General features: G+C 32.7%; 1 protein-coding gene across 1 annotated transcript in view; it reads left to right on the forward strand.

The window, feature by feature from the left end:
* The first annotated feature begins 1,304 nt into the window (after nt 1-1,304).
* Nucleotides 1,305-26,640, forward strand: part of Atf3 (Activating transcription factor 3) — a 43,708-nt gene continuing 18,372 nt past the window's right edge. The window contains exon 1 of the mRNA XM_013317547.1: nt 1,305-1,718. The gene's annotated coding sequence lies outside the window, so the exon portion shown is untranslated. The remainder of the gene's footprint in view (nt 1,719-26,640) is intronic.

The raw sequence follows: 26,640 nt of genomic DNA on the forward strand, positions 1-26,640 counted from the left end.
TAAGAATGGAGACATTGTTAGCACGCGACAAAAACAATAGTGCTGGTTGAATACTTTGTTAAACAATATTATGTGGAGGTTTCTGACATTTTTTTATTAACGACAAAAGATCGATTCCCAACCTATCGATTTGCGTTTTTTAATAACTTTTTTTTATTCATAAGAGATAGTAACCATGGTAGCAAAATATTTGTGGTCAAATCGTAATAAAAAACTCTTTAAAACCTTAGACTCCTTCGTTTATTGAAAGGATTGTCAGAGTGAAATGTAGTTGAAAGAAAGTTCTGTCTTTGTTCTACCCCTCTCCTCTAAGGAGTCTTGAGTGTTATTATTTGTTTTACGAAGGCGTAGACAACGTATTAATACAACCAGTCCACTTATATAGCTGTAGGCATTATCTTGATAAATAACCACAACTAATTAAAAAAAAAACAGCTTTGTAACATGTAGTTAGTAATAATAATAAGCGGCGAAATTGCTTCATTGATCAACGAGCTGTTTAAAAGTAATTACAGCACAGAGACAACGAGAATGAATCAAATTAATTATGTCCACCAGAGCAGCAAATGAATAGAGAATCTATTAGTAAATTCTTCCTCTACGCATAAATAGATAATAATTAATTAAATGGCTCGCTACACTAATTGTATACTAATCATTTGCATATATCACAATAATATGTAAAGTTATAATATAGTTTGAATACTTACATTATTATATGTGCAGAAGTTATCGAATTTTCTTAAATGATATTTTTTTCTACTAATTACTTAAGTATTTTGTCTAAAATATTTAAAACACGTTTCATATTTTCTCGATTTTTCTACGTAATATGATGTATGTTTTGCAAGTTGGTCTATCGACGTAAATTTCAAATTACCGCCGTCGACTTTTACTTGTTTATCAATATTATATCAAGTATTGTATACCTACCTACATATTGATGATTGACGAAATTGCTTGAACACTCAATTAACTTAATTCTTGAGATAATTGTGATAACTTTGCCTATTTCAATTTGATATCACTTAAGCATTATCAAAAGTTTCAGTTAATCGCAAATTGAACCGCCTTGTGCTTGTAATCTGACAGAATTCTCATCCAATCATGTTCTAGTATGACGTGATTTTCCATCCTTTTGATTGGTGGACGATGACGCGATGTCTATTTCTGTGCGCGGCGAGTATGCGCACGAGGAGCATCGCGCATGTGTGTGTAGGCTCACGCACCGCGCATGTGTGGCCGTGTTGTTGCGGCGCGCGGGCTCGCGGCGCGCTCTCTCTGTTTACCGCGCGGTACTACAGCCGGTGCGCGTGTCTCGTGCGAATCGAATTTTCCGGCGGAGGTAGTTGCAGCAGCGTTCCATGGTGTTATCCCTTGCTATCGGTGTTAATTCATGCTGATGATATTCGATTTAACGATCGGAAACGAGCGTACCTATTTCAGGCACGAGACATAAAAATTATAGTTGTTTTCGGCGGATGCGATGAATAAATTTTGCAAATCGAGTCTGTGTGTCGAAAAGAAGGTTCGTGAGCGCTATGTTTTGAACGGGCGGCGTGTTGTGGCCGTGCCGGGTGGCGTGGATGCGATCCGGCTGTCTCAGGACTTCTCGGTCTCCACGAGACTAACGTGCCACCGACCGGTCTGCGGTCTGGAGTTGTCGGTCCGGACCGAGGAAGACGCGCCGCCGGCTCTCCGAGTGGACACGTGCTAAGGTAAAGCCTGCATCCTTGTTACTATCTCGATCGGATGATTTTTTGTTACGCATCTGCATTATATCTCTTTACAGATTGGCTTATCATCACTTTTATTTTTATAATAATAATAATATTTACGTGATAAGGCGATAAGCATATATTTTCTTAACTTTCTAGAAACTTGAATATTCTAATTCATTCAAATTACATTAATACTTAAAGTTAACTAATAAGATACTACAGTTCAGAGAAATGTTCACCAATCAATTGCGAATAAGCATCTAAGAGTGATAATTGAGTCAAAGCCCGGCTGGAAATACACCTTACATAACAGTGGTAGAGCCATGCGACGGCTGTTGCATGTAACAGTCGGCCACTCCGAGCTGGGGATGGACCACGAAAAATTCCCGCTTTAGTATTCCTATTTGATGTGTTTAATTTCAGATTAACCTCTTGTTTACCTTATCACTTACTTTTCATTCCTTCACATTGTGCAGTTCCTGGCAACATATTAGAAATGCCTCTAATTGCAGAGGTTACTAATGTTAGAAGATAGTGGTGGTCAACCCACTTGTTGCTCGTTCGGTATCTGTAACAATAATTGAACAGTACAAAATGATTCCTGGATTAGAATCGCCGGTTTTCGACAAACGGCCTTTTTCATATTGGAATCTAGTAAGAAATGGACCGACGAAATGGTAAATTTATAGTAAATTTGACATTGCTAATGTCTACTCAGGTGTTAAAACGTTTGTGTATATATAAGATTTTGCTAAGTGAAACATTGGCGTATGTTTTCCGTCGGCAAATTGTTTGCGGTGTAACTAACTGCAAGCATTGAGACGGATAATTTTAAACATGGAAACTGTTTTGTTGACGAACCGATGACCTTGACGGTTGTTACTTAGTGCGGTTATTGTATTACATTTATCGCGTTTACACCTGTGCTCTTTGCCCAATGACCGAACGAGGGCTTGAAAATTATTGGATATTAAACAAAATTGTCTTAATATTATAAATGCGAATGTTTGGATGGATGGATGTTTGTTGTTTGTTAGAAGGTATCTCCGGAACGGCTCAACGGATCTTGCTGAAACTTGGCATAGATGTATAACATAGAAGAACACATAGGTTACATGTTATACATCTTATTAAGTTATTTTAAGAGAATCAATCACAAAAACTAACTTCTGTATTACAATATTTTACAAATAATCAAAACTCTCTGGCCTATTTATCTGGTTGTTTATACACCAAAAGTATTTTTTTTTTATAAAAATTCTCGAAAAGATTTTATACATTTTCTCTGCATCAATAGAAATGCAAAACAGGATTTATAAATATTTTAACACAATACGATGTAATGGAATTGAATGGCGATTCGCATTCAATGTCGTCGGTGAAGCGAAAAAAAGATACTTTTGCATACACAAAATATGCGCATTACTATGTTAATTGTATCTTTGTTATAATCATAAATAATTTATTGTTTTACTGGCTTATTAACAGGTTCTTCCCTACGTTCCTATTCTACATCCCTACCCTTTATAATAATAAGCTAAAATATAACGCTACGCAGTTTATCGCATTTCACTTTCATACGAATTGGTACTGTCAGCATTGTCAGACCTTAATACTAGGAAATTAATAATAGAGTTCGATGAACACCTTATTGCTATGATTAGCTATCGTGAGAAGTCAGGTCTAAACTTATTAATTTTTAAGTTGTAGTTAATTTAAATTACATTTCATTCTTGAATACTATTAGTAGATCATTTCAAAGTTTGTGAAGAAAAATCTTCTTTTTGAAACAAATGAACCGATTTCTAAAATTTATTTACCTTCTTCGAGGCATAAAATATTTTTTAATCGTGCTTTAGTTTGGAAATTGAAATTAATAATTGTATTTATTTCTTTCGATTAAACCTAACAATAGGGATTTTTTTTTACATCAACTCTTTAACTTGAAAGCGTGTTTTGGGTTAATCATTTAGACAGAAGTCCCTTGTTTCGTCGTCGTTTTTGTCACGCGTGCATGGCTATGGTAATTTTATAGCGTGTTTAAACAATTACACTCACGTTCTGTTTCCGCTAAATTACCCAGAAAGGTTTGGGAACAGTTTCTTATTTGTATAAATTAAAATCATGTGTAAAAACCGACATCAGTTCCTTTCTGTAATAGGATCAGTGAAATTAAAATAGGAAATCGCTGCTTAGTTTTCAGTTATCTTTACTGTATATTTTATGTCATTTATCCCTCTCATTGTCTAAGAACAGACAGAGATAACAATATGTTTTTGTACATATTGTCTCGGCTGTGGAAACTCAAAATAAGCGAATATTTAGAGAAGATTGGTGACATTGAAAAGGTTTGTTGAAATCCATATAAAAGCCATCTGTAGTAGAATACTTCAATGTATACATAATGTTACTAATATAATTGCGAAAGTTTGGATAGATGTATGATGGTACGAAAAAACCCCGAAACGGATGGATTGATCTGGATGAAATTGGAAACAGAAATGGATTACTTATTTTTTAATTCCACGCAGACGAAGTCGCGGGCGACAACTGGTAATGTAATTTGTAAACGAATATTATGTCAATAGCTAAAACGTCAATAACTAATCAATTCCTGTGTCCCGACAGAATCGTTTTTTATGTCGACCTAGATACGGTTGACATAGAAAAACTCATATGCGCATATCAACCACAATTTATATCCCAAGTGTATAACCCAATTTCATTTTATACACTTATTCTAAGAAATCTTACTAATATTATAATTGCGAACGTTTGGATGGATGTTTGTTAGAAGGTATCTCCAGAACAGTTCGACGGATCTCGATGAAATTTGGCACAGAAGTAGAACATAGTCTGAAAGAAGGTATAGGCAATTTTATTTTAATTCCGCGCGGACTGACTAGGCATAAGCTAGTCATTTAAATGAAAAAAAAATCGCCTTAGCAACAAAATATAAAGCAGTACGTGCAGTTTAGTTCAAGAATACTATGGAATTTGATGGAGCTTAGTAAATATATTTTATAATCGCCAGCTAAGAATTGTCATGGAAATGTACCGAAGGCAAGATTCCAGTCAAGAGTTTTCATTCTTTTTTCAATTTTTTTTATTTTTTTTGATTTGCATTTTCGTTGTTGTTAATCGTTTGTGAACGAAAATGTCGCCATGTTGAATAAATTATGATATCTTAATAAAGTTATCAAAATAAAAAAGACATTTGAAGATTCGTATATTCGGGGCGCTGATATAAATTGGGCTTGAACAATTCATGAATGAGTTTTGTCGCCCACGCTGACCGGCTGTTTTTTGTAGCCAGCCGCGGTATCACAGTCCGAAATAATTATTATAGCAGTGCATATCGTACTGGTTTCTAATAAAGGTCGTTCATTACAGGGCTACCGACTGGACATTCGAAACCCATCAAATTATACTAAAAAAAAAAAAAATTAACAGTGTATAATTTTACTAACCACAAGTACTTTAAATAGATTATTATATTGTCTTAAAAAAATAAAAAAAAATTGTTTTTTTTTTAATTATTATAGAAAATATATAAAACGTTTTTGTCTATAGATCCTCAATATTTTACAATATTCCTTCAATTTATCTTACCATTTTCTGTAACTGAAAAAATCTAATTGCGTTATCCACTTCATATCAGTCATATATTGTAGATACGCTTATTTAAATTTAACAATGTTTTTATAACAGTGAAAATAATATAAAAATTATTTTCTAATTTTTGCCAACCCTAATGAACGATCAACAGTTCCACTCTATGCGTCAACGAAACACAAAAACTAAGATAATAAATGTCCATTATTTCATTATGTAATATTCTCGTTGTGTTATGAATGAGTGAGCTTTAAGGCTTACGTGTTAAAGTTAAAAATAAAAGCTTATAATAATCAAACTGGAGCATTTATTATTGTGCACAATTTGGAGGACGGATGAGTCTTGATAATTACATTGCACTGTATTTATTAACGTTGAAAATAGATTTACTTCGGGAAAATTTCCAAAGATTAATTTAAAAAAAAGATTACATGCAAAATTTTTGGTAATTTGGTGTTATATAGAGGGAACTAATTTACTAAATAACTAGCTGCCGCCCGCGACTCCGTCCGCGAAATTAAAGACAACATAATTAGTAGCCTATGTGTTCTTCCAGACTATGTTCTGTATGTACGCCAAATATCACCGAGATCCGTTCAGCCCTTCAGGAGATACCATTAAACGAACATCCATCCATACAAACATTCAAATTTATTACTAGCTGAAGAAGTTTATTTAGCGTACCGCAACAAGTTTTGCAGGAAGGACGTTTTGGTTGAATACAATTTAGCGACTATTTCTGACGCCAAAGTCTAGTGCGCAGACATATGTGTAGAGACGGCGTGAAGAGACGATTCGAGTATTGAAATCTTATGTTATACGTCGTTGGTTTCTGAGACTAAAATCCCTATATAAAACATATTGTTGTCTCAGATAAAGAGAGGGATAACGATATGTTTTATACAAGGATTTTAGTCTCAGAAACCAAAGATCAATCTTTTGTTTTTGGTAATTGCTTCATGATAAATAATTGTTTTTTTCAATACTTTTCAATGTCTATCGATTACACGTACTTCTGTTCTTTGTATATAAATAAAGTAAATTTAAAACCACTAATGTAACAATATATAACACAGAGTATTTGAAAGAACATTCCAAAGTTTTTTCAAGCATAGTAATAGTATAAAATTGTAATAAGTTGCTCACTTACAATGATCTGTTTGTACCTAATTTGGGCAATATGGTTTGCATTTATCAAAGAGTTCAACTCACACAACACATTCGGTCTCAACATTGTATTTAAAATTGAAGAGTGCTCCATCCGTGATAAGAAACGCGGTAGTGTGCATTCACAAGGCCTCTACACATATGAATGAAGTTAATTAGTGTATTCGTTTATATTTTGTATGTTTGTACTTCTTAAGACATACCGATATACATAAATTGCATACTTAATGATTCTTCATATTTAACTCCAACCGATTAGAGTAAAGGTACATTTAGACACAATCCGAAATCGTAAGAACAATTCGGCAGTCGCTTCAGAGTGAGACGAATATGTATTTCCCGTACGTTTGTCTTGCTCTGAAGCGACTGCCGAATTGTTCGTACGATTCCGGATAATGTCTAAAAGAACCATTAGACCGATGCATTAAACCAGAACGATGTATTCCTTAAATGTGTAACATTTAAACTTACACACACATCTACATTTCACTTGGTTTACTTATTAACACATTCCTTGTATCATCGGAATACACAGAAATGTTTCTTAACAACTACGATTTAAAGTTCATTTTCACTTATAAATATTCGATAGATGTTAATGCACACGTGAGAATAATTTGTTTTAAAACTTTTGTTATTTTTTTATAGCAACTTCAACCTAATCACTTCCTGCAAATGAAGGAAGTCGTGCGTTTACACAAAGTTAAAGAACAAATATATTCTATATAATTGAGTTTACTACGACCTTGAAGGGAAGGTCAAAATGGCGACTGCAGTAGGGACCCTATTTCGACAGTCATAACATTAACTGTTTGTTTTTGTAGTACGTAATCAGTAATTGACGAATGGTCGTTGAAGATATCGAGTGGGTGTTGAAGCATTGGATATGTCAATAAAGTTATAACTTAACGAATGATGATTGCGAAAGGAATTTTTTAAGCCTACACTGTAGTTATATTGAGGCATATTAGTTTTACATCGGGATTGTCGGTGGCTCAAGGAGTTAAGCATTTGTCTTGTAATCTGCAGGTCTTGGATTCAAATCCCGTCGTGTACCAATGTGTTTTTCGATTTACATATTTACAGTTACCCGACGATCTTACGGTGGAGGAAAACATCGTGATGTAACATGTCTGCGAAGAAATTCAAAGATGTGTGAAGTCAACCAACCTGCACTGAGCCAGGGTGGTTGACTAAGGCCTAGTCACACCTAAATTTGAAAGTTCTGATTTTTTCTTTCAATTGAAAAGGCTTCTAAACTACTGAACCGATTTAAAAAAATCACAGTTAGGTAGAGCTACGCTATGCCTGGGTGACATAGGCTATATTGCTTCCTAACTTTTTTTTATCTATAGACACGAAGATCGTCAATATTAAAATGAACACGATTTACGTGATGGACAGCATGTGATGAATTTTATATGTTAATCTCCTAATAAGATAAAACGATTTATAATTTATCTGAAACGATGCAAGATCGTAAAATCCACTAAATTAAAGTCTAGAAAAAAGAGTGAAATGCTATAAGGAACTCTTATTACGCGTAATGTAGGCGTCGGAATTTTTATGGCGCTATTTAGGAAAACCTAGTACGTCAAATTTTACTAAGTCTGCTATATAATTTATATTACTGTTATATACTTATGTAAGCTGTAAAGTATATAGTTCTAGCACTTAACGCCTGGTGTCATTTAGCTCTCTTTTGATATACCCGGATAATTGAATATTATATTTATTTATTATAAAAATTAATATGATTTCTTATAGGTACATAATTTTTAATGGTACTTTGATCATAAAAATATTTATTGTAAAAACGTGTTTATTGCAACTTAGATGCATCTAACGTAGCTGCGTAAATCAATGTAGATGTATGAAGAATTCTTTTTTAATGACAATCTGCATCCTTGCAGGAAATAAAATAATGTTACATACTCAAGGCTAAATAGAATTAAATTCTGATTAGATTTTACACAGTTTAAGTTAAAAAAACACGGTCTACTTCTGTTTATTGTCTTTTGCTTTATGCGATAATTTCGGGTTTTTTCACTTTTTTACACCTAATGCAAAGTGCTGGCCGATGGTTTAAGCAAAAAGTAAAGAAAATGACGTAGCAATTGCTTACTTCTCGTGTTTATTTATAGGTAACATCATCGTAATTTTTTTGAAATAAGATCCATTTTAATTACGTCTACATAAAATTTAGTCAACAGGTTACTGTGACAAATATTTTAATCCATCGTTAACAATTTTGTTTTTTCTCAGTAAATTATTTCACTATAAATTTCCATAGTTTCTGCTTTACATTGATGACATATCAAGCTTCATCTTTTGTTACATATTTGATGTTATACAAATTACAAACAAAAAGATAAATACAGTTTCGTACATATTACACGTGTTAAATTCAGTTTTCATTAGCGTTGTGCCTTAATCGCTTGTGTAAATTTGTGTGGCCTTGTATGAACGTTTGTTCGGCGATGAACAGAACTTCCGTAATATTGTTTTTTTTTAACGAAAACGAATGCGTAATGCTTTATCTAAGAAAACAATATGTTTATGACTACCGCTAATTTGTAGTTAGACGTTAATTGATAGATGCTGTGGATTATGATATTAAAAACATTTTTTTTTAAATTGCTGAACATAATGTTTGTCGTAAGATAGGATTTTGGAGTTTTATTAAACTTGTAGTAGAATAGGATGTTTATCTAAAGCAAATCGAATCGTACTTTTCTATACGTATTTGAATCGAATGGTCAATATTAGCTTGAATGGAAATACATTTGCAATCGTAACACAATACTCAACCAGAAGTAGTCTTTCGTAGACTCGTATAACCGAACAACTAATTTTTTTTTATATCAAAAGGTGGCAAACGAGCGAGCGGCCACCTGTAATCGCTGAAATAGGGAAGTGACCGTTGCCCATAGACATACGAAATTGCATATGCGTTGCCTACCTTTAATCGACGGAGGAGAGGATGCACAGAAAGAAAATATCTTCCCTTTCCATGCATCATCTCATCCAGAAAGTCCACTTCCACTTCCCATCCTTTCCTTATAAAGAAAAGGATGGGAAGGGAAAGAGGACTAAATTAGGCCTCCGGGACGCACACTCATCAGAAGAAACCCGGAATTGCTTCCACTTCACGCCTGTCTTCCGTGTGGTCGTGGTATTTCACCGGGCGAGCCGGGCCGATTCGTGCGAAGATATTAAAGCGGGCTCTACCGCTGTTATCGGACTCTACCACTGTGGAAATAATTAGTTAATACCGGGGATTTCCCTGTAAATGTTCAACTGATAGATACATAGTGATTCTAATTCCTCAGTAATCAAATATTTTTTTATTCAGAACGATTACTTATTCTATCCTAAGCTATAACCAGCGTGGTATCTCGTTAAATAACTTAAGAACTTTGTTGACATATTTGTTGACTTTATCTCTTATCCTTTAGCCTCCGTAGTGATATAAATTAAAAGATAAAATTTGTCCTTACTTATAAATTGGATGTATAGAGAACGTAAACATCGTCATGTTGGGCGTGATTTAATCCTATAATCTTAATAAAGGCCCATATTTAAGATTATTTTTATCTCGGAAAATTTGCAAATGGCCGTCCGAGTCGGCGTCTTCGACTCGTTTGCGATATCTCAAATATTAGCTCTGCGTCTACAGTAAACAGCTTTATCCGAGAGTCCGTTTACTTCGCTCTATATGGATATAGCCGCTCTCCACTTTATATACAGTGTTGCCATTGACAACGGAACATATATGCGATATTTTAAACAAGGCTCTTGGATAAGCAAGAACAATTACGCAAAATTTAATTTATTATTTTAATTTATATATTACGCGGGATTAAAAAAAAATTAACTTAAGCCTATGTGTTCTTCCAAACTATGCACAACATCCTTGCCAAAATTTCATCAAGATCCGTTGAGCCGTTTCGAAGAAACATTCTAATAAACATCCATCCATCCAAAAAAAGCCGCGTCCATCTATCTAAACTTTCGCATTTTTAACATTAGGAAGATTTTCAGACAAAGCTGCTTCTTGTGTGTTTCATATTTTGATGGTCGACCAATAAAGTACAACTGCGATAAAAAAAAAAAAACTTATTACGCTACTTAGTAATATCAACATCTTTATAACTAAAACTACATGAAATGTTTAGTCTAATAATCACGTGGGTGGGCTTTTGATGTACCATTATTATTTTTATAAAATTATTCCATCTACTATTTCGATAATAACAATTATCAAACTATTCTAAACCTTTAACCCGTTTACTACAAGATTGATTTTTTTTTTCTCAAAGACAAATATCATTAAGGGTCATTTGATACCGGAATAAATAAATTGTGTCACGTACTGTTAATCGATTTCAATTAGCTGCTTTATGTAGGAAATGCGTTGTGCATTTTGTCTGGTTATGACACGTAATAGGCGGATAGAAGATACATAATATTGCTTATACAACAAACTAGATGTCGCCCGCGACTACGTCCGCGCGGAATCAAAAAAAAGGTAGACTTTGTGTTCTTCTTCTGTGTAGCCGTTCTAGAGAAATTTTCTAACATCCAAACATTCGCATTTATAATATTAGTAGAATTAAGATAACTAAAATTCCTATTTAATGATGGCTGTAAACAATTGACCTTTGTCCATTTTAATTTAAAAAAAAGTCGTTTTGACCAAGTATACAAACCAAATAAGTAATAACAATAATAGCTCAATTTGCTTGCATTTCATATCTTGTTATCTTTATTTTTATTCAAAATTCAAAGGCGTGAGATATTTACCTGTATGTAGTTGTTTTGTGCGATTGTGAAACGCTCGTGTGGGTGTATTGAGGAAAGTGTAAATGAGTACTTATTGAGTTGCTGCGATTTCTCAATTAAGGAATCCTAACTTAACAACAAGCTCTATTCAGACCTTGTTAATATCTAGTAAATAAGTTACTTTCAAAACCTATTTTCACGATTCTTCTAGGTTATGTCAGTTGGTCATCTAGATTTTGTTACTTTTTTTTTAACACGTTCCATTCCACTGTCTGCTCTGTTCGAATTCAACTCATACGAAAAATCGTAGTGGCATGGGATGTTTTTAATAACTTTTTTATATCTGACAGTTTACTTAAAGACTGACACTAATCGTTTGTTACCTAAATCTCCGTATAAAACATAGTTGTCACTTTGTTTGTCTTTTTCAGGATTTTGGTCTCCAAAACCCACAATTTTATGTATAAATGTTAAACAAAAGAAAAATCTGTCCACATTTAAGAGTACCCAATGACCCAGACACCGGTAATAAGGTTACAGGTCGCAATAGGAATGTGAGATTTACATCGACGCCTCCATGGTACTGCAATCCATTAGCCTTGCGAGCTATTTAGGCGTTTCATTTGGAGCGACGCTGTTTATACTTGCTCGTTAATGTACAATGACACTGGAGATTTTATTGCATTTTGCACGTCTCGTTCTCTATATACTTCTATTATTTTTAGTTTTTATAGCCACAGAACATTTATTTAATGGTAAAAGTAGCTTAAAACGTTGTTCCAGTAGCTTTTGTTATTGCTAAAATATTGTTAATATTTGCTAGACACTATCATTTAATTACTAACTTATTCTATGCGTTATTCTTATTTTAAAGCTATAATCTATCTGTAAGTTTTATTCAGATACATTCGTCTGTTGTGAAGCTATGCAGTCACCAACATCCATACATCCAAACGTTTATAATTTTTGTATTAGTAAGGAATGAAATGTATGGCATGAAATGTATTGCGTAATTCGCTTTCAGAAAGAACAACGTTCGCCCAAATACCACGTACTCGTATTCCCGTTTTCAATTCGCGAGAGATACAAAAAAAACGAAAGCCTTGTAATAAAACCTGTTATATTCTTTTGTAAGAGGCTTCGATTTTATCTGTATACCAAAAGAAACGGACATTTCTTTTAAACAAGTACGTGGTTATTGTGGTATTTAAATCGTCCATTTAGCACCAAATTATCATCACCAATTTTGTAAGCAAAATCTACCAAATAAGGTAGTGATACTAAATAACTTTTGTAATTAAAACATATTTTTGCACAAGATTCAAAACTTTTGTTACAGAATATTTTTTTCAACAGTAATTGCATTAATTTTTAAATGCAACAAACAAAATACAATTTAATTCTTTTCACTCGATTTACGATAGAATTGTTTATAAGTTAACACATATTTTAATCATTTTTTTTACCACGAGTGATCCTTGTTATATTCCACAATCAGGATTACACAACTTACATTTCTGATCCTTAATCTTGATAGAGATTTAGAACTTCAAGTAAATTTCCATTCAACTGTAATTTTAAATCGGATTTAACTAAAAAAATCGCAGGCGATCGACCCCGACTGCCAATTTGGCAGTCGCTAAAATCGAGTATAGTCAGAATTCACACATCCAAGGCCCATCACTTGCAAATTGAAACGCAGACGAATCGACTGCTGCCTATAGATTCTCTTTTAATTGCGATAAAAAAATTCCTTCACGTGTTTGATAGTTAATGCCCTAATTATCACGACGGTACATCAAACGCGCCGACGTTTGCACAACGTAGAACAACGGTAATGACTCTAACTCGCTCATAAATTGACAATAATTTTAACGCGACAACAAACATTTTTGGCAACTATGTCACGTAACTCTTAGAATTCACCTTTTTGTATTAGCGAAAGCATTCGATAATCACATCTATAGAAAAAGACATTTTATGTACTACACTAGCTGTCGCCCGTGGCTCCATCCGCGTGGAATTTAAAAAAAAGATAATAAGTAGCCTATGTGTTTTTCCAAGGTATATTTTATATGTATGACAAATTTCAACGAGATCCGTTCAGCCGTTCTGAAGATACCTTCAAACAAACATCTATCCATCCATCGATCTAAAAATTCGCATTTATAATATTTGTAAGAGTAACATTAGTTTGATTTATAATTTTCATGTTTGTATTTACTTATTCAAACAAAACTACTAAAGCAATTTACTTTATTTTATATCTTGTTTGTACTATCAAAGGAAGATTACTTCGTAAACTTCATTTAGGTGCACACTTCAAACGCGCCGCTGTTATCGTTTGCAGATATGACAAATTGTTATTAAGACAACCGCAAACAAGACATGCATTGAACTCTGACCTCTTTATCTCTAACTTGCTTGCTTAAAGTTCTTTGCATGTGATAAAAAGTGGGCTAAATAGTGCACTTAGAAAAACGTCTAGATGCTTACGTTTTTTATTAATTTAAGGACTGATGATTTACGACGTACTTTTTCTTTCTAAAATTGAGGCAAACGACTTATAAATCGATTTTGTTTGTTTACTAAATTCTGAGTAGCACTGCTTTGGCTTGGGTTTTGGTATAAAATAACGGATGAGGATAAATTGGTATAAATAATATTTATAATAAAAAATTAAAAAACTAGCTGTCGCCCACGACTCCTTCCGCGCGCAATTAAAGAATCATTAGTAGCCTATGCGTTCTTCCAGTCTATGTTCTTCATCCATCCATGCAGCAGTTCCGGAGATACATTCTAACAAACATCCATCCGTCCAAAAATTCGCATTTATAATATTAGTAAGAAAACAATCAAGAAAAATAAGGTTAAATGCTTATTAAACTAACATAACGCTATATACATATGTGTATTTCGTAAAAAAATAAAAGTTCAAATTAATAAAATGTGTCGTGTCCTCACATTGGCAGGTGTGGCCGGTGGCCGGGTCAGCCGCGAGTCAGGGGCGAACTCGGTTTGATAATTGCCTTTATTTTTAATACCTACAAAAATAATGTTAACGCAAGTACGTTCAGTATTTTTTGTTGTTGATACATCTAATATACTAATTATTACTTTAAAGCCTTTGCCCTGCCGCATAATACAACCCTGAAAAAATCTGGATAGAATGGGGAAAATAGGTCATGGTCAACATTCAGAAACGCAAGGCGCACGATGTACTATTCAAAGTTTATTTCCTATGGGACTAACACTTTAATTTATACTCAGAGTTCTTTAATTAATAATATAAAATAATTGGTTAAATATAAATCCCAAGAGTAATTTTGTCATCTTCACTTGCTGTGTCAGATCTCGGGCAGCGTAATGTAAACAAAGAAATAAATTTCGTAAAAGCTTTATTCTGTCCACCTGAGTCGTTGTTTGCAGATTTACAAGCGATATTATTAAGCATTCATTTTTAGCGTTTTTCTTCTCTTAAAGTAAATTTAGATAAGGTAATGTAATTTAAAATGGTAACTAGCCTTCACCAGCGAAACCGGTCAGTACGGAATTAAAAAAAATAACTAGTAGCCTATGTGTTCTTTCAGATGTTATACATCTATGGCAAATTTCAGTGAGATACATGCAGCCGTTCTAAAGATAACTTTAAACAAACATCCATACATTTAAACATTCGTATTTATAATATTAGTAAGTTAAAAAATTACAGGTCAACAAAGTAAATCGTAGAGTACATATTCTGAAATAGGTAAAAGATTCATCAACAGAGTGGAAAATCTAATCTTTGTAATTTTCCTTGTAACATCACTTTCCTTTACGACCGAGGTTACTAGTATTGGATAACATAAATTGTACATTAACGTGGCTGAAAGCTTTCCGTTTCCGTTTACTCTAACAAGGTTTAATGACATATTTTCCCAATCCCACGTAAGTTAATTCTTCACGACCGAATTTTTACAAATAGATTAGTAGAGACATTATTGTGAAATTAATAGGTCAAATATATTTAATACTAGCTGTCGCCCGCGTCTCCGTTCGCGTGGTATTAAGAAAATGTTAATTAGTAGCTTATGTATTCTTCCAGACTATGTTCTACATCTATGCCAAATTTCAGCGATTATCAAACAGCAGTTCTCGAGATACCTTCAAACAAACATCCATCCATCCGAACATTCGCATTTATAATAGTAAGATTAGTAAGATTGGCTCTTCTTTCCTACAATAGTTTCAAGACCTTGAGTACTGTTTAGCTTTGCGTAAATTTTTTATAATCCTATTAAATTAAAGATGATATATCCAGCTTAGATTATCAAGAAGATACTGTTGATTCTTATTGAACGGGTTATGTAAAGAATAGTGGTATTGTGCATCGTATTCTTGGCGCACTGCCAAAACTATGGGAGCAACGTAACTCTATGAAAAAATAATATCCACCCACACGTGTCGTATAACATAATGTGAGAACATTAATCACATATACACGATATAAATAAACATAGTTTTTTTAAATAAATTCCATGCAATTGTAATTAGGAAATGATGACCTTGAAGAAAATTAACACTACTACTTCTGGCATACAATCTTGTTGAAGACTAGTGATATCGCCAATTAGTAAAAATTTATAGCAGTTGCCTATAATTTTTTTTCTATTAAAACCTCAAAGAAAAATTTAGTGAAAACGCTGCAATTCAATTATTAACATAACAATCAACATACGAGTATGTCGTTCTCATTTTAAGGCTTGCACTTATACATATTGTAGTAAATGCATAATATGAACTACTAGCGGAATTAAAAAATGGTCGTATAGCCGAAAGCCTTACTTTATAAATAGACTATCCAACAAAAAAAGATTTTTTTAAATCGGACCAGTAGTTCCTGACATTAGTGCGTTTAACAAACAAACTCTTCCGCTTTATAATATCTCTATATTTATAACAAAACTTTATAAAAAAATCTAATATACAATGTTTTATCACGCTTTAATTGTTTACGTGTGCACTCACACGTAGACGAGACAGACTAAATACACGTAATATTCAGTAACACTATACGAGTATTTATAATTGAGACTATATATCATTATTTATCTCTTTAATCTATCTAATAAAATATTTGAAATTCACCAAAAGTACATTTTCATCAAAATATTACTAAGACCTATTTTTACTAGTCCTTGAAAAAATATATACATCAAACATTTAATAGCATCCGTTTAACTGAGTAATAAAACATAAGTAGATAAGCATGTGTTTACTAAAGGGCAGTTTTATAGAATAAATCATATCTCATAAAACGAGATTCGTATAAAACTCGATATTCACATATCGACAATCATAAATCCTTTGGCAGGTACAGTGACGTGGCTTTGGCTCCAATCCAATTACTTAAGGTGTGAAGTAATATTATTATATGTACACAAATCGTTATCAGCTGTCTACTTATGACAAATAATGTTATGTAAGTTAGAAAGTGGAAAATTCTTTACGTGATTAAATAAATAATATTTTGAGGTTATAATTAATTTCATAAGTTCAGAGTTAATATCGGAATTTAATCAACTGAGTACAAGCATTAAATTATTTGAACGGCTAAACAGGTATTATAGATTACTATTTGACACGAATATACGTTTCGTGTTTTTTTCTAGCTAGACTAGATGTACAAAACACTATTTTTAATGGTTACCTACAAAAAAGGTTTCACAGACTCTAGAAGCTTAGGCAATCTTACGTCTAATTAATATTATAAATGCGAACGACTCAACTGATCTCGATGAAATGAAAAGAAAACTTAGGCTAAGTTTTTTTTTTAATTTGGTGCGGACGATGTCGCCGGCGACAACTAGTAAAGACATAAAAATCTTATGAAAATACATTCAGTGATTTTTAAGTTTACCACGTTGTTATTACTTTGTTTCATATACAAAGATATATTAATCATTATTTTTACTGTGGGAAAAATTTCCAGTTTCACATCCGTAAGTTGATTAATAACCTAATTGTTCGGCGGCAGCGACCTCGCACCGCGTCGCTTCCCGACTTCATTCGTTCATTAACAATTCAATGCAAATTAATTAAATCGATACAATGTTATATAAGAACAGTATGAATGGGCTACTGGATTTTATTTACATGCTCTATCTATAAGGGGATCAAGTACGTGTGTATCGCATATTAATAGAGTATCACAGTTCGAATGGTAGATAAAAAGTAGCAACCGTTCGCCTAATTACTGTACGTAGTTATGCTTAAAACTAGAGACTTACTTGAATGAAAAACTAGTTAGAGCTCCAGGTCGCTTGAGCATTATGCAATTTAAAAATTAAGTGAGGATTATGCAGTTCTAGACTGTTGATATGTATCTTGGCATTGACGATTTTTAAGCTCCACGACAGTCTTCTTTACCATGAATTTTAAAGTGACTAAAATCATCAGTGACTCCATTTACAGCTTACATTAATTTTAGTATTTATTTGTGTATTGCTGTACAAAATTCTTTTAGAAAAATGTGAATGAAACTTCAGATAGAGTTATTTTGATCACGTTTTAAAGCAATGCCTTTTAGTTTTACTACAAATTTTAAACCGATGAGAAATGACGGATGATTTCCCCTGTCCTATAGCAAAACAAATCGCGGGCGGCGTGCCAGACGAACTGGGTCGACTGGACAACGGAATAACGTTCTTACTTCATTATCACAAAGATTAATTAGATTCTACTCGAATTACATGTTTTCGTAACTATGGTGTGAGTTTGTTTTTTTACCCATAAAATTAAAAATAACTATAGTTTATTATAGTAGTAGTAACAGTGGTAGAGCCCACTTTAACATCTTCGCACGAATTAGCCGGGCTCGCCCGTTGAAATACCACAACCCCACGGAAGACAGGTGTCAAGTGGAAGCAATTCCGCGTTTCGTCTGATAAGTGTGCGCCCCTTATAAGGAATGAATGGGAAGTGGAAGTGGACTTTCCTTATGAGAGGATGCATGGGAAGGGCAAATATTTTCTTTCTGTGCATCCTCTCTTCCGTCGATAAAGGTAGGCAACGCATATGCAATTGCGTATGTCTATGGGCAACGGTCATTTCGCTATTTCAGTGATTTCAGGCGGCCGCAAGCTCGTTTGCCACCTTATGATATAAAAAAAGTATACCTATATGTTAATTGTTATATACTGTATTACTCTAATGCGCGTAATTCTTGATTGGCAGTACTCGAATTTAATCAAAGTGACAAGTAGGTAAAAACACTCTAGCAATGTGATACAGAGCACATTATCTTTGCTGTATAACTTACAGGAATTAAAAAGATTTTGATTTTAAGAGCATTTTTATTATCTCTGCTAGTGTAATGTGCGTTTCCTCACTGCGCAGACTAATTTGCGCATGTTAGATAATAGGCCGATGAGATGCGAGTCAATTTGAACTAGACGGTTTAAACGTAAGAGTAAATAAAGCCTTGACAAATGTGTGTCTTTAGATTTATTTGAAAGAATACTACACGGTCTTAGTTAAACAAAAGCGAAGCGTATCAAAAATACTTAATTGTTTCTCCATGACATGAGTGGTTGTTTTAATTTAATAAATAAAATCTCCATTTGCTTATAAGATATATGAACTTGAGTGAAGGATGTAGGACAAGATTATGTTCGTAGCATTCTGTCGAGTAGCGTACTAACAATTTGTCCACGTCCAAGACGCATGAGATAATGTCTCTATGTGGGTGAATATAATAAATATACAGATAAAAACGTGTCCATACTAAACGTATTAATGATTCGAGGCGACTGAATACATTATATCATCATTGTTTTGTGTTATGTATACAAATATACGATTAAATTAAATAAGAATGGCCATGTTGAAGTAGGTTCTTGTTAAAATGTGCGCATCAAATATACCTCTAAAAAGTTTCATTGATTCGAGTTTTCTGTTAAAAACTTTGGTTTCTTTCATTTGTATAGAAGGTAAATGTTATTTCTATAGATTGTAAATCGCTTACTATATTAAGTGTTTAAGTTTAAGCGTTAAGTATATTTTGACTACACTATGTTCTACATCTTTGCCCAATTTCATCAAGATCCATTTCGCCGTTCTAGAGATTACTATGTATTGTTGTCCATCCAAACGTTCTCATTTATAATATTAACAAGATAGATTATTTATTTGTTATTTGTAGAAAGAGTACAATGCTCCACATGATACTAAGTTTTCTGCATAACAAGCAAAGGCTATTATAGCTTCATATGCAAGGTTCTAAGAGAGTCAAATTCTTACGTTACAATATTTACTAAGGCAATAAATATACTAATCCATTCATTGTTAATAATAATTAAATGCAAATGTTTAAACAATTCGAATGATGCGAGATTCTCCATAATAACCTGCATTCGTTTGCATTCAATTAAAGTTGGCGGCCATTTTGGAATTTATAAAATTATACGCGCGCTTTCCGACATCTTATGTTTAGTTTGCGGAATGTTTATAATTGCATGCTCATTAAATTCCACAACTGAAATAAACCAAAATAAATTGAAATTTTATAAATATAATAGGACGATATCTGTAGTTATATATTAAATCTATTAGTTTTTTTTTGGCAAAACGCCCGCTTGCCTTGTGTAATTTCAAAGCATTAGAATTGTAATACAAACCATTCCTTAGCTAATGGATAGCAAGACATAATAATATTTTTATCTTTAAATACGTCGTGCACTTTCGTACGGTTACATTTGCAGTACACGTGTGTCGAATTCTTTTCAAACATTTACATAATTGACAGATTTATTATCCGCAGGTCGTTTATTATTAAAATAATAGCACCTCTGATTAGTTTTAAGACATTTCAAGACATATCTATTCTTCCTATATATTATTATTGATGATCTTATGAAATACACAAAACTAATAATTTGTCAATATGTTAATGTTAACCTGTCTTTCAATCGAAACGCAGATATCCGTTTAAAACAATTGTTATCTCTGTTTTGTCAAAGATAATGACAGGGATGATATATTTTATACAGTTGTTTTGGTCTCAGTAACCAACGGTAAGTTTTCCCACAAAGAAAATATATTGAAATTTAAAGCAATTAGCGTCGTATATCTTAACAAATACATTTGAATAACTTACTCCTTCCTTAGTGTAGTGACGGTGGTGTAATTCCACTAATGCTCGGAATATTAATTAGCAAAAATCTTGTGTTATGGGATCAATTTGCAGTTTTTCTCTTCTTCTTGTAATGTCTAAAAAAGAAATGCATTTAGCATTATTGTCATACGATTTTACATATTAAGAAACAAAGGGCAACGACCTCTGATGTCAACATGTTCTCAGTACCCATTTTCAGATATATATGGAGTTGTTTACATTTCTAAACGTGCTATAATATTTCATATGCAATGTGCACTTTTTGTTAGTTGTAGAAATAATTTGTTGCAACTATAATACTATTCGTACTGATTGTCATAGCGATTTTCTATTTGGTTTTGCGTGTTTCTTTTAAAAATTTGATTTATTTAATGTGAACCGGTTACTTTACGAACTTCATTTTAGTAGTCATGTTTTCATTTGGAGTAGTCAAATGGTTATTTAAACAGCCTCTTAGAGTTGATTTCTCCCAGTATAGGGTCCAATAAAGGATTCAGTTCGCCAGTATAAATTACCTAAGATGTGTATGCATGTGCATTTTTCGTTCTTGAATCGAAATAAATTTGGGAGTAGTTGTTGATTAGTTACACGGACATTTGTTTGTTAGTTTGCAGATATTCAAGACGTTCGTTTGTTTAATATTTATATTCTATTCTCTGTTGACTACCTTTGTTCTAATCGTTTGTCATTGTGTATTGAATCGAGGCGCTTGTTTTTTTCGTCTATGTCTTTGCATCTAGAAGATCTAACGACGTGTTGTTGATATATTGTTGTTGCCAACTTAATAATTAATATCAATATATCACGAGAGTATTCGAAGCAACATTTTGTTATGCAACTTTGTTTAGTTTAGTAAACTCGTGGAATATTCTCTTTCTGTGCATCCCCTCCTCTGTCGATCAAAGTTTGGCAATGCAATTGCAGATGTCTATGGACAACGGTAGCTTCGCTATTTCAGCGATTTCAGGTGACCGCTCGCTCGTTTGCCACCGTATGATATAAAAAATAAGTTAATAGGTACGCTAACACCAAGTGAACCGAAGTATTTGAAATCTTATCCGAGATTAAAGTCTTTTGATGTATTAAAAATTCTTAAAGCTTTAAAATATATTTTTAGACAGTACTACGGACAACATATTCGTAGTATTACATTTGTAGAAGTAGGTCTTTTCATTATACTATCATAGTTTATTTTTCCAACAGTTCAATGCATTAACACAAAGTGTTCTTTGCAATATGATCTGAGATCAAAGCATAGACAATTTTATTGTTAACCTCAGTTATATAAAAACTTTTTGTATGCGTGTTGCGTGATAATTGAGCCGCGTGGGCGGAAAATGTTTGATTGCCCGTTCGGAATGTCAAAAAGCACATTTAAAACTTTACATAATGTATTTATTATGGATACTACGTTTTTCTGGTTGTTTATCATTTGGCATATTATAATGAGGTTATGGCGCCATTCTTTTGACTATTAATTCTTTACTATTGTTTTGAACTTATGATATTAACATTTACATGTTTAGTTGACGTGTATTAATTTATCTAATGGAATTTTTCGACTGCGATATAATTCGCTTCGCTTTCAAAGATCTTCCCAAAATTATTTCAAAACTTTCGCACCGAAGTAAATAACTTAATTACATTACCTTATTAAGTAAATATAAAAACTGATAAACAATGAGACATGTTATTTTGTTTTCCCCGAATTCGTTACCTTATTACAACTTGTAAACCATCATTAGTTTTCCGATAGTTGTAAACATAAACAGAGGTCGAATTAGCTTTAAAGTAGCCGCTTTTCGATTGTCTATTTCTATCATAAAATAATAATATTCTTTCCAATAGTCACCTAATAGATACTTAACATAGAGTAAGGTACCTTGCCGTATGAGGGTCAGGATAATTCCAAACACGCGAACTGACTCCGAAAGCGAGTAGCAAGGGTGAGTCAAATGTGAAAATCTTTTTAGCATTCCTATCAGTCTGAAGTGAAATGCAAGTACCATTTGTATTCAGCCAATCGGGCAACAGTAAGTCTGAGGCCACGCCTACATTTGATGCGCATTGACCTAGAGCCATTGAAAACTACGTGACTTTAGTGCCTAGACTTACGTAATTACCTGCACGCCGTAAACTTGTTGAAGTCTCTTGATGATTATCCTTCAGCTATAAGAACTTGGGGAAACTTAATAATAAATATTTTTATTATAATCCTGGTTCAATCGAAATTATATGTTTCCTTTTGAAATTTTACATCAAAATGAAATCAGGGATAAAAACAGAACGAGAGAATTTAGTCTTGACGAAAAGAATTGACTTTATGTAGAGTATATTTCGTTATAGATGGATTCGAAAATCTTTAGTCATTATTTAGTATATTTTGGTGTGAACACAAACATAGTATTTTTGTTTTATGATTAAAATCAAGAAAAAAAAATGTGTTTTAAAACCTGTATTCGTTAATAAAAATCCTTTATAATGTTATTTTAGCTTACAGTATCCGGTAGTTAATCTCAGTTAAAAAAATATATCCAACAAACACAAGGCTTTAACGAAATTATAAGTTTTATATCGAATACGTGACTATGAATTGAGTAATTTGATTAATTATAAAAATACAGTTTCTTAATTTAATTTTCATAGACGTTCGAAGGCCGGTATGGGGACCTTTTGAATGTTGAACGTTATAAGTTGCATTAGGAAATGTTACAAAGCCTTACTGTTTATAAAATCATTAATAAATGTCGAAATAAATTTTATAAAACTGTATTTATAAGAACCAGTACCATGATTATTATTAAATCCCATTAATCAAAACAAGGTGAGTAGGATTGAGATTGGTTGGAACAAAATAATGTTTTATAAAATGTTCGTGCAGCAAATTGGTTTGTGATGTTGAAGTAGTCTAATTTGTGAATGTAATGGATTTCCATTAAGCTCATTTAAGCCTTAAAAAAATATTAGCCTGTAATTAGGTCTGAATAAATCTACTTTGCCTGGGGCATTATAATTCTAAGAGCATATAGTTATATGCGTATATTAAAACCGTAGCTTAGCTAAAGGTAAGCAACGCAACTGCAATTGCGGATGTCTAAAGGCAAAGTTCACTTCGCGATTTCGGTGAATACTAGTGGCCACTTGTTCGTTTGCCACTGTATAATATAAAAAGGTACAATTTCTGTTAGTAGATCTTACTAATCTTAGAAAAACTAAATAACAAAAATAAAGAGTACTTGATTGCAAAGTAAGAAGATTGGGTTTGGTTTATTTATGGAGGCACCTATTAGGAGGAGTAATGGTTCCTCTTGGTAGTTGTGGGTTAAACCCACTGTCTCTAATTGAATTGGTTAATAGATTCAAGAATGTGATACAATGATCAATTCGAGGAATAATGTCGGTATCATAAATATGCCGTAAGTCTAATTTAAACTTTTATATAATACAATCCAATTACGTATAAGCTATGTGGTATGTATGTAGGATATTCCGGCGGCGTCCTGCTCCCGACATTATACGGCGTTTTCACTTAGTTTATTGTAGGCATATGAAAAATCGGTCCTTAACCCTTTCGGTATGTAACGGCCTAAAACTTAGGTATTAAATTATTTCATAATTTTTTTTAAGATGAATTTTTCGGAAAACAGTTTAGAAAAGATATAAACATCGTCGCGTTTTTGAACGAACAAACTTATTGTGTTCGTCATAATTTACATATTACATAAAATTACATAAAATATGAATATATATACACAAAGAAATCCATCACATTATATAGTATTATTAAAACATTGAAAATCGTTTATTAGTTGTCGTATTGTTCTTGAACGCAAAATTTATTGCACAATTAATTTTATGAATGGAAAGACCTAGTTAATGCCGCTGAGGCGGGGAAGGTCACCTGCTTCAATGTCAATAAACAGCTGAATAACTGCATTTTTACAACACTGAACATGTGCATAGCAAGCAAAAACATTTCATTCAAATTGCTTATTTTGTTGAAAGTACTTTAATATATTCTAGTCACAAGATTAACATGGATTTCAGAAAGTAAAATCTAAACAATCTTTGAGCAGAGATGAAGATTTTTTTTGTATTCGTGTCACCAACAATTTAAATATAATGGTACACCTACACCATGCCAAATCTTACTAATATTATAAATGCGAATGTTTGGATGTATGAATGGATGTTTGTTCGAAGGTATCTCCGGAATCCGGAACTCCGGATCTTGCTGAAATTTGTCATAGATGTGAAACATAGTCCGGAAGAAGATACAGGCTACTTAATAAGTTTGTTAAGCGCGGACGGAGTCGCGGACGATAGCTAGTAATATAATAAATCTCTTAAATAAATTTATTATAACATACCATGTTGTCATAAATAAACCCATTTATATAGTTACATGTTTATTTATTTCCATGATGTGTTGTCCGGCTCCTTTAATCTCAACAATCTTCATAAATATATTTACGACAAAGCAATTATTGATAATTTGTTTCCTATTCCACTTTATTACTCGCCTCAGTAATGTGTGTCTGAAGTGCCTCTTAAGGAAATGATTAACTCTGACGGCTAATGTACATACAGCTTTATAGAGTACTTTATAGTAAATAAACTCTATGAATATGATGAAAAGATTCACTAACCCAATAACCGATCCTAAATTCGATCCCAATATTACTCTACCAGATATCGCCCGCGACTCCGTCCGCTCGGATTAAAAAAAAAACTTAATTTGTAGCCTATGTGTTCTTCCAGACTATGTTCTACATCCCTGGCAAATTTCATCGAGATCCGCTGAGCCGTTCTGGAGATACCTTCAAAAAAACATCCATCCATCCATCTAAACATTCGCATTTATAAGTAGGATTTCTTATGGAAAGTACAGAAATGTACTAATCACATCAAAATTGTAGTTAAGATCAGGACTTTCGATAGTTATTGCGATCTTGGTGCATATTATATCTCTAGCTATCGAAATTGATGAGGAAATATGCGTTAAATTTTCAATAAATATGAATGCCAAAGATGATAATCTCTTACCGTGCATTTACCAATTTTCATCGCAATTACTTCAACCCGTAAACTTCACAAATATTGACTTTATTCTAATACTTTCTTAATGATAAGACGAAAATGGTTGGGAATTTCGTATAGATAATATCGAAAAATATTTGGTTTTCCTACTTATATGTAATTTGGAACAATGCCAAAGCTTTGTTGCATAAAGATAAAAATAGATTGCAACCATAGACGATATGTTTTTTTTTTCTAAAGAATGATAGCACGCGCCGTTATGTAAATATTATTGCTATATAATCTAAATATAGGGCAAATTGTAAAACCTTACACGTTATTTGAAAAATGTATGGACATTGTAACTACAAATAGTCTTGACTTTGACCATTTGAAAGTAGATAAAAAGAGAAAGAAATTTTTTCCATCGAAATATAATCTTTTCAAACAAGACCTCGTTGGTACTCCCCTATTTAAATATCGCATTCTCATTTTGTTTGTATGGATGGATGGTTGTTTCTTTGAAGTTATCTCCAGAACGGCTAAACGGATCTCCATTAAATATGGCATACATATAGAACATAGTCTAAGAGAACACATAGGCTACTAATTATGTTTTTTTTAATTCCGCGCGGGCAGAGTTGCGGGCGATAGCTAGTGTAGTAAAAATATATCTGACGTTCTTTAAATTAAGTACCTAAATCAAGCAGTTAACTTAGTAACTTAGATTAGAATAACAATAAGTCTAAAATGAATTTTATCATTTTTTAGATTTCTTTAAGTTAACCATGACTTTGTTTTATAAAGCAACTTAATCTGCTAAGTGAATTGTTGTGTCAACTTAGATGAAATTGTGTAGTTTTATAAAATGGTATGCGGCTATTTAGACACGGCACGCTTGCTTTTAATAATATTATTGGAACGTACATTTTAATCTGATTGTATCTTTATACCTAATTTATTTCAAACTTATGACTTTATTTATATTCGGAATAAGAATACAAAAATTAAACACAAAAAGACATGAAAAATAGGCAAAAGAAAATACGGAATTCAAACATTTATAGAGATAGAAAAAACAAATGAAAACATGGCAATAAATTCTCTGGTAAATGCAACTTAATTCTTAGAAATAATGAAAACATTAAGTTCAATTTACCTTTCAAAGTTATGAAA

This window comes from Papilio xuthus, unplaced genomic scaffold (genome assembly GCF_000836235.2).
Source record: "Papilio xuthus unplaced genomic scaffold, Pxut_1.1 DF826938.1, whole genome shotgun sequence".
Classification (NCBI taxonomy): domain Eukaryota; kingdom Metazoa; phylum Arthropoda; class Insecta; order Lepidoptera; family Papilionidae; genus Papilio; species Papilio xuthus.